Raw genomic sequence first — 15,142 nt, 5'->3', positions numbered from 1 at the left:
CACGGCCTCCTCCAGTGCCTCCATGGGCCCCAGCAGCCTGGACTGGGAGGCAGACTCTGCTACATTCGTGCGCAACACTGCTTGATGATTCACTCCAACCAGCGTTTCATTCCCTTGGGAACACAGAAGGGAGGCAGGGAGCAGATCAGCACCCCGCAGACAGAGATTCATAAACCTAAGCTTGGCTTTTCAGTGAGCCTTTGCCCCTACTTAAGGGGAGCACGGGAAACCTGTCAGAATAAACACCATTAAAGGGTTGTTGTTGGGAGGTATGAAGTGAGGATTTAAGCTACCACCTCCAACTCTCATCAGTCCCAGTAAGAGATGAGGGGTGAGCTTGAGGGCTGTCGTGCAGACTGGGCAAGCCCTGGGAATACAGTGTGCTACCGGTAGGCCACTGGACTGGCCTGGAACTGGCTTTTTTAGCAGGGTAAAAATACCTGCCTTTGACAGCCAGCGTGCTGGTTTGTGTATGCGTAATTTGCTGCGATCATGCTATAAATCAAGATGAGACTGCTAAAATTATGTATGACCTCATTTGATAGATTATCTAATAAGGAATTTGCTAATGCAGTTTATCACTTAAAAAGCCATACGACTGCTAAGGATGAGTACTTTGCTGCAGCACATTTAAACCTAATTGTCAGAGGAGAAAAGCAAGCGGATTTCAGAGGTGAGTTAGAAGAGCATCCTTATGAGGATGATGTCTTCACTAAATCAGTGGTGCAATGCAGCAAGCAGGGTGGAAAGGAGTCTCCTCTGGATAAAGGTACAGAAAGCTGTGAGAGCAGGCTGAGCTTTGTGAGAATACTGCATGCACTCACTGACCAGCAGAGCCTTCATAAGTGTAAATAGTTGTATCCTAATGGGCATGCTTGATTTTCTTGTTTGATATAGTGTTGTCTTTTTATTGTTATGACATTTCAGTTCTGTTTCACTGTCTTGCAAGCAGATATAAAATCCCTGATACATAGAAAGAAAATACCAGCCTAGACCTCTCGCGCTAACTTGCTATTCTGGTTACCGTGGTTGTCAGAATGAAAAGAGTAATTGTTTTGCTGCTATATGTTACCATCAAATATTTTTGTTCTTCCAGTCCTGTGACTCATTTGAAAAGACTGAACATCACTTCCATGTACACAAACAGAACCATAAAGCAGCTCAAGCCAATGAGACAAAGCTTGTTTTGCAGGTTTATTAACCACATATTCTGTTGCAACCCCAAATTTATGATTAAGATAAATACCTTTTTTTTTACTGATGATTTCATACAGTTCATTCAGGGGTCTGAATGCCCATATACATTCCCTGGATGTATGATACTGTTCAAAGCCTCTGAGATAAACATTAAACCTCACAACTCTCTCTCTCTGTGTGTGTGTGTGTGTGTGTGTATGTGTGTGTGTGTGTGTGTGTGTAGGGGGAAGTGTTAAAGAAGTGATGATTTTGAACTCCATTTTAGGTTTGGGCAAAACGAGGTGGAAACATGAAAGAGCTTACAAAAGTCCATACAGAAAAATCATTATCAGAGCCAAGGCTAAAGCTCTGACTTCCCCGATTCCCACCTTGTCTCCCTTCTGCCCAGAGGAAAACTGGCAAACGTCCCCTTTCTACCCCCTGCACCCCGAGTACACCCTGTCTTAGTTCAACCCTGGCCCAAAGGCAGAGTTTGTTATTTTTCAGGGGAAATAATACTTTACGGCAGAAACGAGGAAATTGAACGTGGCTTTACAGAGAGTGGGATGTGATAGTTGACATGAGAAGGCACTAGGTAATTTTGCTGAGTGCTGTGAAGTCAATGCATTTGTCATTGTCTTAAGCATGTAACTAATGATCTGGGATTGAACAAGAGCTACTAGTGTCACAAAAGAACAAAAGAAGCAGCAAAGATACCTATAAAACATTACAAAACTCAGGGATTGGGATTGAGGAGCTGAAGAGGAATATGTTGGTAATGAGTTAGAGTAACACAGGGGAACTTCTCATGACAGTTGCATAGGAGACCATCCTAAATATTCTGATGCCTGTATTGTTAGTAAACTCCCAGTTGAGTAGCTGGGACCGTTCCTGAGAGAACCAGAGTCTGCTTTTCTGTGTCAACACACAAAACACAGCTGTGTGTATACACCTGACTGGAATTATTTATCTACAAAGGAGAAAAACACAAAGTAATGGCAACATCATCTTCCTCATTATATGGCCCAGCTCTAAACTGGAGAAGCCACTTGAGGGGTAAGAGCGTAGTTCACCACCGTGCCACATCACCATTTGTGGCTTTGTCCACTGACGTGAATTGATACAAACTGAGTTAATGGATTTTTCATTGAGGAGACATCTTTGTAACAATATGAACTCTGGGCATCTGCTCACTCAGCTCTGGACTGTCAACACCCCAAAGATAGTTTTTGGTCACAGTTGACGTGGCTTAGACAGAAGTTTCATCACAAAGCTTTCATTAGTCATTCCTTTAGCCATTCAGTCTCAGGAGCTCTTACAACCATCACGATAAAATCTAGCTATCAGTAATTCTTCTCAGATACTTAACCAGAGGTTTTGTGATGCAACCTGTAGCAGCCAGGCAGAATTTACTCCTCTGCCTTTTATATCCTGTCATCAGCAAGGCAAAGTAACAGCTGCTCTGAGCCCACATTATTGATGTAAGATTCCAAGGAAGATGATGCTGAACCTCATTCAAAACCAAGGTAGAACAGAGAGAAGAAATAAAGGTCCTAAGCCTGCACCTTTGAAGCTGAATGCTTTTTTTCCCTCAATACACATCTATAAAAAAAATACATGCTTCTCATTCCTACTGGGCAGTAAACCTTGTCATGTAGCTGCATGTAATGCGCCTGGCCATATGGTTAGTAATGCACTGTGAAGCAAGACATATATCATAAAAATAGTACTGGTAGAATTATTCTTAAAACATCACTTATGCACCAAAAATACCCTCTAGAAGAAAGAGACTGTGAAAGTACATATTGAGGTTGCTATCTGGGAGAATTTTCCTGCTGTGCAAATAAAAAGGTGGATTGCTTTAAAAACATAAGGTAAACATTCCTAGAAGGACAGAACAATGCATGACAGCAACTGCAGTAAGTATCTGCTGATCAGCAGCTAAAGACTGCCCAGAGACACCCAGAGGATGTGGGAAGGGAGCCAGGCTGCAGTTGAGGTCATACCTGAGGGACCATGCTACACTCCCTCGAAAGATGGCAATCGCGCCACCATGCACTCTCCTAGATCATATGGGAGATCTTCAGCTGAGTCACCACAGAAGTGCAATGTAGAAATTTCCACGGCTGTAAGCAACAAAGTTTTTCAGACATCCTATTATGCTCAACTTACATAATCTTAGTCTTATAACTGCTCAGATAATATAGTGATAGTTCTTTATGGAATTAAAAGAGAAAAAGCCTCTCACAGACAGTAATGTAGCAAGAATGGAATTATGGCGCTCCAAAAAATCTGTTAAAAAAGTTCTGTTTTCGTTCTGGATTCGTTGGTCATTTCCAAGAGGAGCTCGCTGAAACAAAGGCGATGTCCTAAACCCCATGGCCATGACATCACTTACACCGAACTTTGACTTCTCAAAGTCAAAGAGAAGCTTTGGGTGACTTAGAGTCACGCAGTCAGGGTTCAAACAGTAGTCTTAAGAGTACTGTTTTCATTCTCATTGAACTGTGAAATTTGTACTAACATCAGCGTGGATTCTTAGTCTCATCTGTATGTAACACTAACATTTTGCAAAAGACAGGCAACTCTTATCTATCTCCATGTAAAGATAAACACTAAAGTCTTGCACAAGTGGCTCCAGCAAGGGACTGCAACTAACATAGAAGAGGAACGATGCAAACATGTTATACCTGGAAATATTTCTTCTCTGTTCAAAATACCGAGGAATTAGATCCTCTACTGGCTTAAGTATTAGCTTTATCAAATCACATGGAATTACTCTGATTTGTATAAGATGATCCCACATTTGAAAAACATTTTTGGCCTAGATGGCTGGCCTGGCCCCCATAGCCGGCTCTGTAGAGTAAGGGAGCAGCAGAAAATAAGGCCTTTTAGAAAATAATACTCTCATATTTCAGTAACAATACATCTTCTCCAGTGAGAAATGCACCTGTTATGTTTTGTATGTAGAAGCCATATTAATAAAATAACAACAGCTTGTGATCCAGAAACAGGATGGACACATGTATGAACAATACAAAGGGATGCTTACCCCACAAATGTTTCCCCTGCTCTGCTTCTGGTACCTTCATCCGTTTACTTTTCTGAAGTAGTCCCTCTCTGGTGGTTCAGTTTCTGTGCAGGTTATCCAAGGACACTTCTTCAAGTGCCAGTGCACTTGCAGGGATGTGGTTTATCTGAAAGGCAGACTATGCAAACGAACATACAATAAACTTCTGCAGTTCCACATTTTTTCCACTCCAAAGATTGTTCTTCCATCGCCTGACCCTTTGGTACAAAATGCATCAACAGCCTAGAAGCTGGTATGTAAACTTCACATGCCAAACAGAGGGGGGAATGCTAAGGACATCCATAGCTGAACAGTTTCCATGATGGGAGAAGACTATATTCATCTGAGGGTGGAAAACTTGGTTAACTTGGTTGGGCCATTTGCTGTGGAATTATTTGGTCACTATTGGCATTAGACCAGTTACTGCTTTACATGGTGCAATTGTCCTTTGGGAAGCATAGGCTTCCAGCTTCCACGACCAAACATAGGACTGAAAAGGGCAAGGAATGATAACAAAGGAATTCAAGCTATCTACTACCAGAAAGCAGACCTGACATCCAACCAAACACCTGCCATTAATAACTGGCTCACAACAAAATCCGCATTTCCTTTGTGGAGTCTCATCTCTAAGGCTAGCCAGGGATGAGAAGTGAAATGACAAACCATTTTCATTATTGACAATAAAAGCCTGACAATTCTTTGCAACAATAGTAAAGAAGAAGTAAAAAAACCCCTCAAGTATCTAGCTGTGATGCTGCTTTTCCATCATTCTGAGGCTTTTGTTCAGGATATTGTATTACTTTTTGTCTTTATTTATTTCCCAGTGTTATTGCTTGGCAGGCAAAACTCTTGGACTGTGTTATGTGCCAATCCTTCCGGCATCTAGGTTTTCACAGTGATATTAATACTCGAGAGTACTGAAACAGATCAAAGATGAATATCCCACTGTCCTCTTTACTGGGTCGTGCACATCAACCACTGCCCTAGCATGAAGAAATGTTAGCTATTCCACAACTGGATGGAGAACAGACAAGGGACAGCTCACAGTGAAATGCTGGAAGCTTGCTTGCTGTATACAAACAGAATGGAAAATAAATCAAAGCTAGTCTTTGATCTCAACAGTATGGGCCACATTCTGTTTGCCTCTGCACTGTCAGCCTCCAGCCCCAACACTCTGATGCTCACAGAACATAAGGCAGTACCTGGCCTGGCTGTGCTGCAAAGCCGCTGGGGTCAATGCAGCGTGAATCAGGCCAGGCCCGACGTGTGCAGGCCAAATAGGAGAGGAACCCTTGGTCCACCCTGAGAAGCAGGACAGCAAACCTCTCACGGAGAAGCAGCCAGCTCTGCCACTCAGCACTTCCCATGACCCAGCTGTGCCTTAACTTCAACACTCATCATGCTCCTCCTCTGCTATACCCAGAGGACTTAAAGGTGTTCTCTCAGACGCTATAATTTAGCCCTTCCGGGCATCAGTCCTGTTCACCCATGCGAGGACAACGGAGTATTTAAAGCTGAAACAGCCAAAGAATATATTCAAGAATCTATGATAAAAGCTACAATTTTATGCACCATGGAGCATCCATCAAGGAAATGCACAGAGCTAGTGCCACAAAATAATTACATGTGCAGAGTCCATTGTAAACACAGCTTTTATGTGCATCAGCACAGCTGGGGACAGTGTTTAAAAAATACAATTATGTAATGCATTTTATGTAGTCTGTGAGCCATTCAAGTGATACCATCAGTTCAGCAAAATTGCATGCAGCAGTTCTGTATCTATTGGCCTGAGCTAGGAAACATTTTTCAAGAGCATTATTTTTTTCCTGCCACGAAATAGATTTGTCTCTGGTGCCTACAGGGGATTTGTGTCTCTGTCATTGGCCACTTTCTTTCCTACTTTCACCAATGAAGGAGAAAGAAATGAGGAGTTATTTTTGGCCTTGCAGCAGACTCTAGCATCTAAATCAGTTAGTTCTGAAACCACTTGGGGTGGTGCTGGTTCTGTTTTAATGGCTTCAGAGAGAAGGAATTTGTGATGTCTGACTGTTAGTGAAAGGAAACAAAGCAGCTGTTGTCAGGTAGAAGGGCAAAGCAAGGTTAAGACCACGTAACAGAGCAAGGTCCAGACTTTAGTACCAGATGTGCTGCAAATGATGAGTCGTGGACAGGGTAACACAGAGGAGCCAATTACTAAGCCACATCCAGGCTTCGGTGTAGCAGGAGATCTCTATTAAAATGCACACAGAAAGTAGGCTTATTGCTGGCAGCCTCTTGCCCCCCACTCCATTTATTTTACCCTTGTAATGCTGGCAGTATGTGAACTGCAGGAAACATAGAGGAAGCTTTGCTTTCCTCTTGTTTAATCTGCAGCTGAGCTGATGCAATAATAAAATTTTTGAGACAGTGCTCAACAATGTTGCTAAATGATAACGGCAGCTTGCACAGATATTTATCTGAGACAAAAACAGAGGCTTATGGATACTCCTTAATGGTCATTTTAAGGCTCTCAAACCTTCAATACTCTGCAGACAGTAGTTTATGTGTCTTGGCCAAATCCTACATGGCAAATTATGTTTGACCTCTCAAAGTATTTCTAGGAGACTTAGCAGGCTGCTTTTTCATTTAAAGTGACCATTAAAAAAATCTGTACCCAATTTCATAGTAAAAGATCCGCAGGTGAAAGCAGCGAGATAGCGTCTTCATCTAGCCAGGAGCTGCTTGGCACAGAAAGAGAACTTGATGCTAATTTCTAAATACGAGATCTGGTATCTGAAGAGATATTTCCTTTTCTCTGTTAGACCTTGAGTCACATGTAGCATATTGAAAAGGAAAGCACGATCAAAATCCAGGTGTCTATCTTCCTGCTTGCATGCTAGCGAAACTGAGACATAGCTCCTTGCTTCCTTCTCTTCCTCCCTATGAATATTGTATTTCTTTTTGCTTAGTAGAATGGCATCGATTGTAAGACTGAAGATCTCACAGCCAGAAGACTCCCAGCGCTGGCTGCAGCGTGGCAGAGCCCAGCGGAGTGGGAGCTCTGCTTTTGGATCTCATCTGGATGATTGGCAACACCCTACACAACAGTTGCTTGTCTGAAAGACGGGCACAGGCATCATCCTCATCATCCAGCTACATTTTCAAAAAGAAGCAAAGACAGCACTCTGAGAAATCTCAGAATTGCCATATATTTAATTCCAAAGCCACTAAGCTATTTAGATGCTTCCTTCCCCGCGGAAATCTCTGCAAAACACATTTTGTAGATGAAGCTTGTCTTGCTCTCTGTGGTAGGGCCTGCATAGATTACCTAGATATAGACTTGTACAGTGCATGCCACCTCAGATTCACAGGGAAAGCTAAGGCAGCTACCAATGCATTGCTTCCACTGCACAGCCTACTGCCATACATGTATGCTGATGATTGTATTTCATGGCACATTATGCAACAAAGAGAAGGTTTTGCAATAACACTTTATGTAAATACACACACACACATATAACGCACAGATACCGAGCAGAATCTTTACATATTATTAGGAAAGACTGATTTGGGGGAGGTCTAAGCAGTTAAACGGTTTCTATAATTAAACTTGAGGAAAAGCGAACTTCTGCATTTTCTAAATCATTCACTATGTGATTGTTAAAGTTGCACTTGGAGGAATTTTCGAGAGAAATTTTATCAACTTAATTACTGCTTTGCAACACAATGTGGGACTCAATGATCTTAAAGGTCTTTTCCAACATAAACAATTCTGTGCTTCTGTGTAGCCAGCCAAACTGAAAGTATTTCCTCCTACCATGCAGACAAATGGAAGGTACAGATAAACAGCACTGTAGAATTATTTGGTCAGTGGCTGACTAAAAAAAAAAAACCCTTCAGCGTGTGTTATCAGCATTAAATGTGGGAGTTTCATGGTGGTTTTTTCAAGTTTTTTTTTTCTGTAAGATCCAACACTTTTTATTCTCATGGGAGTTTGTAATCGTGAACTTGAAAGTACTCAATACTTTTGAAAAGAAGACATTTAACACAGTGCCTGCATTTTCAAAACCACACAATTGAGCAAATACCTTCATGAGGTTAGATCTCTGTGGCTTGATTATGCAGCAGGTAATACCTTTGTAAGTCTGGTTCAGGACGTGTGGTATCAACATGTGAAAACAGAAATCTTCTTTATATATGTCTTATCTAACCCAACTGGAACAGTATCAGTACAAAATGAGTTGAAAAGGGTACAGTTTTGGACTCTAAAATGCTATATTTACTACCTTTCAAAGGAAACATGTTAAGTAGAGTACTGTCAGCAGATGAGACATGGGGAAGAAGCAGGAATGGACAGGCAACGAGATTTCCTCAGGATCACATAACAGATTCATAGAGGAATTCACAGCAGAGCCACTGACTTGTGTTCCACACATTGCTGTCCAGCTTGCAGCTAGCCTTTCAGTAGAAATATCACAGCACTGCACTACCACAGGAGCAGCAGATGACATGTTCATTCAATATTTGTTAAACAGATCTGGCTTAAGGTTCTGGATACAAAAGTTACTTAAAAGGGTATGCTCTATCCATATGCATTCAGCACTTCAGAAAAACACATGCAAATGGAATCTATTTTATATGACTAGAGGGAACCTTCAAAGCACAAAATTAAAATTATTTATGTCAGTACCTTCTGGGTGAAGCCTGGCTGTGAATTCAGAGGTAGAAATGTGCAGGTAGCATGTCATGTCCCAGGAAGAGCAACAATAGCACTTCTATCTTTACTAGAGAAAAGAAGATACCAGCACTGACACTAGCATGAGGGTGGGGGGGGGAAGAAAAAAAGTCAGAAGCACAGGAAATCTTTCAGACTGTGCACAGATATTTCTGAGTAGCCACAAAGAGGTTAACGCTAAATATATTTATTAGTTAGCAGAATTACCTAGGTGTAACTAAAACTCCGATTCCTTGAAATCAATCACTCTTAAAATATGGTACATATGTGAAACTGTTACCTCTTCCAAAACAGACAACTGCTTTGGCGCTGCAAATTAATACTGCAGGCTAAACAGTGGGATTAGGTCACGGGCTCGGAGGAGGGTCATAAGGAGAACCATCAACCCCATGCCCTTAAATTCCTTCAATACTCTTCCTTTAATCCCTCATACTAATGTTATTTATACAGTGTTTATTAAAAGTGGTTTCTAATTTCAGGTGCCTCACTTGCATTACCCACTGCTGGAGATCTGCACACCAAACTCCAACTGAAATAATGGAAGCAACGGACAATAGGTACCTAATCCCATCTCCTCCCCTGTGCTCACTGTAATACACTCCCACTCTTCCAAACACCACTGCCCTGCACACATGGCTACTCAAGCTGTATTTCCTTAAAAAGGTGGGAATTGGGGAGGCATTGGCTATCTGGGGAACTTGCATGCAAAATATGTTTTTTAAGTAAGAAGATACCAGGAGATGGATTTCATGAAGGAAAAACATTGAGCAAAATGCCATAGCCAGTCCAAATAGCTACAGCAAATAAGAAACGTGAAACTGAAACCCAACCTGTAACCACATCTTGGCAGAGTGCAGTTGCAGGTAATAATTGTCTTTACAGTCTAAATTCTCATGTACCTCTGCCCATGAAATGGAAAGTTGAGAACATGATCATCTTGACTGGCAGACAGAGCAGGTGGGTGTCAGTTTTGAACTACTTTGAAACTACAAAAGAGACTTGACCATTGGAACAGTAGGTGCTGGTCAGCCTCTTCCATAACAACCCCCCAAAGCACCTGATCATCAGGATATTTCCTATCACTCACTATGCACAGCAACAGGACAAGTGGTGGTATGTCCTCACCAACAAAGAGGACAACAAAACAACTATTTTAAGGACAAGAAGAAGGTGATTGCCAACTTCTACCTGCAGCATTGCCTAAGAGCACTGTGAATGTTTCTTTCCCCCATGGAAATAGTAGGTAGATGGGGGAAAGGTCCACACGAGTTCCTGCTCTCCATCATATTCTGAATTTTCTAGAATTCACGGCTGTTGTCTTAGATCTAGACCTAGTTTTGAGTATCCACTCATCTGGCACACTCAGGTGAGAAATTGGTCTGTTATAGGTTCAGAGAGTTTAAGGCAAGAATGGACCACCACAATCACGCTTTGTTATCTCTAATATATCATCACTCTTTTAATTTCAACTCAGTAGCCCCATATAGAACCAAATAACCATGTGTTTAAGTAAATATATTCCTAAAATGTGTCTTCTGAAAAGTTATTCAGTCTTGTCTTAAGAGGAGGATAAGATCAATCACTCCTTATGAGGTTTTCCTCAGCAATATATCACCCTTTCAAAGTATAAGCCAAATTTCTAGTGTGAGCTTGCTTAGCCTCAGGTTCCAGATGGCTGAGACATACTTCACCATCTCCACACATCCTCTTGAGCCATTCAATCATGTTTTGGCGACTGTACCATCTTATCATGAGGGCACTTTATACTAAGCAAATTAATTCTTAGTCTTCTTCTGATAAAGCTAAGTAGGCTCCCACTAAAGCTCTCCACTAAAGATCCCAGGGCTCAGATCTGTTTGTGGCTTCCCACACAATCTTTAATCAATATCAAGGCAACAAATGTATCTGCCTTTACATGTTTAAAGAAAAAGAACAGATGTTGAGATAGAAAAGGGACGTAGAAAGAGAAGGAGTGAGCTCCTTAAACAGCAAGTCTGTAACATTACAAAAGACAGTGTTCAGGTCTAGAATTAATCTGGCTTGTTTCCTTAAGTTCGAACCTTACCTTTGTATCTCCTAGACATTTGAGAAGAAAACATTAGGAAAATAATTTTATTTCTGTGGCTGAAGAAATATTTTAGACATTTAGACACAGTGCATTACACACTGAACCGCCTAGCCACTGGGCTGGAGGGTGTTCAGACAAAGGCTGAGTCTAAAGAGGTGTGAAGAGCATAGCTGTGGTATAGCCAGGACGATGTGGACCTGCTGGTAGGGAGCCCCGCGGCACTCTGCATCTTTCTGCCAAGTGCAAGCAGTGACTGCTTCCACTCAGCCCTGCTGTAGGTCATCTGTTCTGACCTGGAACAGAACACTGATATTTGGGCTCCAGGCCGTGGCTATTCAAGGACCAAGTTTGTATTTGCTAAGCTGTTAATTACTGTGCAGGACTTAGTTTAATACCAATGACACAGCAGAGAGTATCTCAAAGTCTCTACTTTGCCGTTCTCCATCAGTACCAAAGGGTCTGTATAGCACTTTTTACTTCACATTATTATGTCTTTAAAAATGACCAGATCACACTTTCAAGAAGAAGGCGTCCTAGGAATGGCATGCATTTCAAAGAAAGGCAATTTCCAATTACTAGAATCTGTAAAAGCCAGAGATCAGATTCAATTACACTTCACTTTGCAATTTACAATCTGTTGGTGTTCATTCCAGCAGAGGCTTGTTAAATGCTCTCTTACTGCAGACCTTCAAAATGTGCTTACCTACTGAAAAAGAAGAGGTTCTCAGTCCAAAGCCTTACCATAACTTAAGCCATCAAAACTCAGTCCAGACTACAGCCCTCACTCAGAAACTCCACTTAGGCAAGAATGGCACACAGCTGGGTTGAGGCCAAATAAGAGAACCTTGGGGGCTACTGAGCAATGTTAGTGTAAGCCCAAATGTAAAACATGCATTCACCAGAATACACAAATATGCCACTCAGGTTCTGACAGGCACACTGACTTACTAATTAGAATCATAGAATAGAAGGGTTGGAAGGGACCTTTAGAGATCATTGTCCAACTGCCCTGCAGAAGCAGGTGCACCTAGATCAGGTCACATAGGAACATGTCCAGGCGGGTCTTGAAGGCCTCCAAAGAAGGAGCCTCCACAACTCCTCTGGGCAGCCTGTGCCAGGGCCCCGTCACCCTCACAGTGAAATAGTTTTTTCTTATATTTAAATGGACTTTTTGTGCTCCAGCTTCATCCCAATACCCCTTGTCCTGTTGCTAGATACAATAGACAAAAGGGATGCCCCAACCTCCTGACACCTACCATTTAGAATTACGTGCTTTTAAATCCATAATTTAAATTGCACATACACATAATCCTTTTGGTTGGAGAGGACCTTTAAGATCATCAAGCCCAACCACTAACCTCACACTTCCAGGCCCATCACTAAACCATGTCCCTCAGCACCTCATCTACATGACTTTTGTATATCTCCAGGGATAGGGACTCCAAATGTCATCCTTCATCGTTCCTTTTTGAGAACTGGGACCTCCTGTCTTCACAGTTTGGTTACTACTGCTGTGGTACATCAAATCTCCAGAGGTATCAACAAGTATGTGGTGATGGTTCTTGCCTTAATGTTTGCTAATGCACATTCAGGCAGACTGCTAATAGGAATACTCACAACCAAGGCAGGTTACAAAATCCAGAGGACCGTAAAGGCAGTGAGATTCACAGGTAGGTGCCCTTTACAAGCCTCTTCTCGTAAGTACAATGCAAATTACCCCTTAAGTATGCTACTCTAAAAATCAAGGAGCAATGCTAAAGCCAATGGAATTATATTAGTTCACATTAGACCAAAATCTTGGACTTTCTAGGAAACCTTGTAACAGTGGTATATGATTAATTGATTCAAGACACCAAGACAGGTTTCCAACAAATACATGTCTCAAGGAAAATGCAAAGTGATTTGTGACCTGTTGCAACAAAGCAGGTTCAAAATATACCATTAAGGGTGACAGCAAAAATGGTTACATTTCTAAACTCAACCCTCTCACAGATTTACTCCTCCCCCCTTTTCTGCACATCTACTTGTATGGACCTTGTCAAACACCAGAAAACATGAAACTAAAGCAGAGGAGGAGAACGCCAACAGAAATAACAGCATACTTCTCCCAGTATTTAAAGATGAGACTAATCTTCCAACAAGAAAATTGCCAGAAACAATGAACTGATTCTCTAACAAGGCAGATCAAAATTATCTAAAATTTGTTTAGTAGAGCTACAAGAGTGATTTCCATTAAATCTTGCCTATTAGCAATGGCATTGTGTGAAATTAGCACACTCCTGAATGGGCCACTGACCTTACACGGTGGTTATTTAACCTATGGAGTAATGGTGCAGTGCACCATGAAAAAACACAGTTCAAAGAGGGCAGCTGCCCTTGCAGAATTAGCTTTTGTCCCAGGATGCCTTTGTTTTCTGTGTTCTATCCCAGGATGCATTTGTTTTGTGTGTTCAGTTTAAATTGCTTTCAAATACTGTGCTCTCCTTTCTGCATTTCCTTTTTAAGCTTGCCTTTCCAGGTGTTAGCAAGACTTCATTTTGGTTTTAGGTGTGGTAGAAGCCAAAGATACTTACGTGCTTTTGTTTCCACTAATTATGAAGCGCTACCAGGGACATGTGCTAAATGGGTTTTGTATAACCAAGGTAAATCAGAATAATTTGAGAGAAAAGCATGGAGTCAAGCTCAGATTGCATGAGTTACTCCAAAGTCACAGGAGGAACCCGGTCATGTAGCAGACAGCAATCCAAAACCTAGATTTGAACAGGTGTCAGTTGAGCCTCCTGCCATGAAGAACGATCAGAAAAAGCAACCGGGGAGGATGAACGGGAATGAATCCTGAAGGAGCTGCAAGTGTGAGAGCCTGGGTTCCCTCAGAAGTCCAAGGACTGCAAAGGCACTCAGCAACCCACAGGGCTGCTGGCTCTTACCTTTCCAGCCCTTGGGGGAGTACAGCTGGAGCAGCAGCACTTGGGCAGCATCCAAAAAGTGGTTTTGTCCCTGAGCAGTTGAGCTAATGAAGTTCCAAGGAAGAGGTGAAGTTGACTTTGGCAGCCTTGAGGAAAATCCCAAGGCGGTTTTTGAGGTGAAATGGGGGGGAAGCTAGGAGACAGGCAAACTTGGAAATGCAGCAGCTGCAATATCTGTTGAAATGGAAGTCACATACGGATTAAATATGAAGTAAGACGTAACTTTTGAGCTATGAGTATCAGTGGGGAAAGGAGCCAGGCAATTCAATACAAAGAGAGCTTCAAAAGCTGTGCATTTTTAGCTAAACAAACTAAATGTTAACGGGAGACACTGACATGAAGTTGGCTCTTATAAGGAAGAACTTTCCCTTCCTCCTCCCAGCAAGGCAGCAAGCCAAGCTGAAAGCCGATGATCAAAGGTCAGTCACCGCTCCTGAATCTCACTAGTTATCAGGATCCCCACTGGAAACAAATGCTTTCACACTACAGTTGAGCACGTTTTTAAGGGCTGCTGAAAGCTACATTTCAATTAATGCAGAGGTAATACACTTTGGGTTCTGGGCAACGTCAGTATGTGAGATATTTCAAGTGGCAGTGAGTCAATACTCTATTAGGAGCAGCTCTGCAGGCAAAGCAGCTGCTGGGAAGAGGGATGCAGCTATGCTCTCTGCTCCCGGGAGGGGGTCAAGGTGGGGAGGCACCTGCTTCTGCTCCTTGCCCCGTGCTAGGCTTCTTGGGTAAGCTGAGAGCTCTGGTTTCCAGGATTATCAGCTCAGTACCACGATTAGAGCCTACATTTACTGTAATAATATGTTTCAAAACTTCCTTGAGAACCACCTCCCCCAAGCTTCTGCAGAGGAAAAGGCTGCTAACATGAATTTTGAAAGCCAGCTTTTGCCTGTCCCTCCTCTCAGTCTTAGAGGCCTGCCTACCTACATTGCCCAGAAAGTTAGTATCTCATCTCTTCTGTTGGAAAGTACAGTTTCTGTCACTTAACAAGGGATGTGCAAGTGAGATAATTATTTACACTGAGGGAAGGAAACAGAACAATTCACATTTCCTGCACAAGAGATGTTATGTTTTCTCCCAGTTTGGGTCTTGGCTACCAAGTGCATTCCCCTTTTTGACCTTGAGCTGTTGGGAAGTAG

The 15,142-nt window shown here is 42.2% G+C and overlaps 1 protein-coding gene across 7 annotated transcripts in view; it reads right to left on the bottom strand.

The window, feature by feature from the left end:
- Positions 1 to 15,142, bottom strand: part of PPP1CB (protein phosphatase 1 catalytic subunit beta) — a 99,319-nt gene that overhangs the window by 20,275 nt on the left and 63,902 nt on the right. For all 7 annotated transcript variants that reach the window (XR_009818293.1, XR_009818292.1, XR_009818296.1 and 4 more), the window contains one exon: positions 4,229 to 4,385. The gene's annotated coding sequence lies outside the window, so the exon portion shown is untranslated. The remainder of the gene's footprint in view (positions 1 to 4,228; positions 4,386 to 15,142) is intronic.

This window comes from Colius striatus, chromosome 2 (assembly GCF_028858725.1).
Source record: "Colius striatus isolate bColStr4 chromosome 2, bColStr4.1.hap1, whole genome shotgun sequence".
NCBI lineage: Eukaryota > Metazoa > Chordata > Aves > Coliiformes > Coliidae > Colius > Colius striatus.
This window is presented reverse-complemented; position numbering and strand designations above follow the sequence as displayed.